This window comes from Pinus tabuliformis, chromosome 5_2 (genome assembly GCF_031772625.1).
Source record: "Pinus tabuliformis cultivar Carrire ecotype Pingquan chromosome 5_2, CPIR1, whole genome shotgun sequence".
Taxonomy (NCBI): Eukaryota; Viridiplantae; Streptophyta; class Pinopsida; order Pinales; family Pinaceae; genus Pinus; species Pinus tabuliformis.
This window is the reverse complement of record NC_142306.1, coordinates 163434108-163437728: the sequence shown is the minus strand read 5'-3', so window position 1 is coordinate 163437728 and position 3621 is coordinate 163434108. Positions and strand designations below refer to the sequence as shown.

At 35.0% G+C, this 3621-nt stretch overlaps 1 pseudogene; it reads right to left on the bottom strand.

The window, feature by feature from the left end:
* Positions 1 to 352: 352 nt before the first annotated feature.
* Positions 353 to 1342, bottom strand: LOC149158048 (cytidine deaminase 1-like; annotated as a pseudogene).
* Between the last annotated feature and the right edge of the window lie 2279 nt (positions 1343 to 3621).

The following is a 3621-nucleotide window of genomic DNA, read 5'->3' as shown; positions in this document are numbered from 1 at the left end:
TACTTAAAAAAGCATATCCTCACGTGTTCTCTTCATATAGGCTTGTATGCATTATATTTAAAATTTCTTATTAGTCTGACTAATGAGTTCATTATTGCCTAAACGTAATGTAGACAAATGAGAGATCTATATTCCAATTGGGATATTAGAGACTGATTACATATTGGGAGAGATGTCTCAAAACCACTGAATAACCCTGCTTAATCTTGTGATGTAATCATTGTAAACCCTTTTATTGATCTTAAATGGAAATGACGAGTGATGAAAATGAAGAAGAGTGTGATTAGATCTTTCTTTTTAATAGTTGAACGGATGAAAAGAAAATTCAGGAAAAAAATTATGTAGGGAAATTTTACTGAACAACAACTCCTTCCTTCTCAACAAGGACCGCTTGAATAATATCCTCATAGTTTCCTCCATCCTGACAAAGAAATGCAATGATACCAGCTTGCAAGGGAGAAAGAATGGAGTTGAATGTTGCAAGGAATGGTTGAACAATATAATGCAATGATACCAACTTGCAAGGGAGAAATACTAGGGTTCAATGCAACAAATTCAATATAAAAGCTTGTAAAAATGTCCCCTTTTGTTGTCATTACATAAATTCTAGAAGGACGCTTACTATATGGAGCATGTGCCAACTTTTCATCTTTAAGAGTTTCTACCTTGATTTGATGCAAATCTTCAAAGCCTGAAGGGTTGTGGGTATCTTCCTCCTTTACATATCCATCATCGGTACCCAAGTTCAATGCATATTCCTTTACATCCCCTTTACATCTCCATCACCGATACACAAGTTCAATGCATCTTCCTTTACATCTCCATCATTAGATAGGATTCAATTCAAGGGAATTCACAGACTAGAAAGCCAAGCCATTAAAATGAGTTTGAAAATAGGTGGTGTGTTTTCTCCAAATCATGTGGACCAAATTGGTGGGGAAGGAAATACAATAGATATTGGGTCTTGGCATGCTCATTAACTATCAGGAACACCCCACACGTCTTGTAGAAATTTCTTGCAATATCCACATAGGGTTGATGAAACTGCAATGAATCTAAGTTGTGCCTCTCCATGTTGCATTGCATTGGCTACCATAAATTGTTCAACATGAACATAATGATTCAGAGGAAGACCTTCAACTTCCAAATTTACTCCCTTGAAGATGTGTCTTCTCGCTTGAAGGTCGACAACTCCGACACAAAATATTGAGATAGGAACCCTTGCCAAAAGTTGAGTAGGCTTCACCAATGTAGCAAGATAATGCATTTATGATAGAGTTGCTTCTTTACATGAACATTGAACCTCATCTGCTTCGATCACAAAAGGTGAGTTTCCTCCCATTTTTTATGAAACCTCAAAGTTTCAACAGCCTTTGCAGAAGGTTAGGATAAATTTTAGATTGGAGCAAAACCTACAATATATGTCTGATATTAAAATTGTTCCCTTGCTAGTTTATCAAAGAGAATGAACCAAAAAGGCACTAGGGAGTAGAATATGAGCATGGAGATTGTAGGTTTTAACCCCGTACAAAAATTATCTTCATCTGAATTCTAAAAAACAAAAAATAAACAATGGCAAGAGCATAAAACATAAAACATATATACACAAATATTTTCCCCTGAATCCAAAAACCGAGACTACTAAATTGATTTTTCATTATATTCCTTTCAATGTTACAATACAGATATGCAGCACTTTGGATCTTTGTATCAACATTTCCATTTGCAACAATATATTTATTTTAGTAAAGGTTTCCATATAGCAGCTTGACCATTCATTTGCAGTAACATGCACCTTCCTCAGTTGTTTGGGGACATACAATTCCTCAGACATGGGGGAGAAGAGGCCCTTTAGTTCGTCCTTCATCCTTCTTTAGCAGATTAGATCAACACTCACATCAGCTCCAACGAGTCCATCTTCCACTTCATCCTACAACACCGAGCACATCAACAATAAAGGTAAAACATGAGGTAAATTTGGCTTAATATTCTCTAATTCATTAGAAGGTTTAGGAAACTTAATGATTAACCACTTCTCATTCCATGCATTTCATCTTTCATAAATCATTATCCTTCTGTTTTCTTTCCATTCATTACACATATACTTTGATTACAAGACCATGTTAAAAGAAAATCCTTATGATATATTAATAAAGGCAGTCTTTATAGTGTCTTCTCCTCCCATGATAACAAGCATTCTATCTGGAGGATGAAATCACTACTGCCATAAAATCATAAAGGAGACCACCTATAAGCATTGGCCTTACAATGATAGAGTATGCCAACACCTATTCACATACCTACCATTTCCATCACGACCTCATTTCATCCATCATCTCTTCCTCATCCACCCCTTTCTTGTCCTCAATTTTAATTGCTCAATAAACCATTATGATATGTTAATGTGAAGAGTGTTGCTCCACAAGAACCAACACCTCCAAATATTCAAACAATGTTGCTCCACAAGCACCAACATCTACAAAACAATGTCAAGAATTTGTTAATGAGTAATGGATCTGTTTGCATGAGGACATGTAAACCCTCAGGCATGGGGGGATGTTGAGCTTCGAATATGCCCATTTTTCCATTGCACAATATCACCATTCATAACCTAAATTCCTATACTTTTACACTCATTTCATACCATAATTCCACAACTTGTTGCCATACATATCCTATGCCTCATGGTTGATTATCATTAGTTTTATTCACTTTTTTATGATTAGAGATGATTTTGTCATGATTTACTAATGACGGTGTTTTCTAAGTTCATTTTCCACAGGATTCCATTGCCGAAATTCTTCAGAAATCAATTAAACTAGTTGCTACATGTTAAGTATGAAATACATTCCTATAGGTGAAAATATACAATTTGTGATCAAATGGGGAAAAATATCGAGATTTTGACAAGCAAGTTTTGTTCAGAGTACCCTCATTCAGGTAACCCAGAAATTGTTTAGAAAAATTCATCATTATGGGGAAGTTATGATTAGGGGAATCTTAAGTATATAAATAGTGTCGAATTCCAAGTTTGAATGTTTTGGCCACAACTATGTGGAGGACCACAATTTGAATGAATTGCTTCATGCTCAAAAAAGGAAAAATTTTGTTACAAAAAAACGCAACTATGCCTAATTTAGCTCGGGATCCATTTGAAGAATCATGCATGAAGAATTCCACGCAACTTAGTTTATTCTGAAGATGTTTATTTTCTTTTTCTGGTCAAAGTACTTAGATCTAGTTTCCATAAGGTGACCCTTTTTAAAGGGCGCAATGCATTCTATACTCATGCTAGGAAGGAGAACGAGAGACTGTGCTTTGTAAAAGTTTTTATCTCATACAATATTGATATGTATATGACATTTGCACTTATATTTTGAACCTTAAATACAAATCTTGATTCGGCATTAATCTCTATAAGTATTATGGTGCCTATTGATTTCTAAACATCATTGAGTTAGTTTAAGCTTGCTCTAGGAGTGGCAAGGGCCCACCACCACCTGGAAACAATTTATGTAGTCCATTTTAATCATAGGAACTATTCTTGTAGAGTAAACCTTGTTTAAACAAATGTTTAGATATTTCATGTTTTCATATTCTGCACTTAAAATTCTTGCTTGG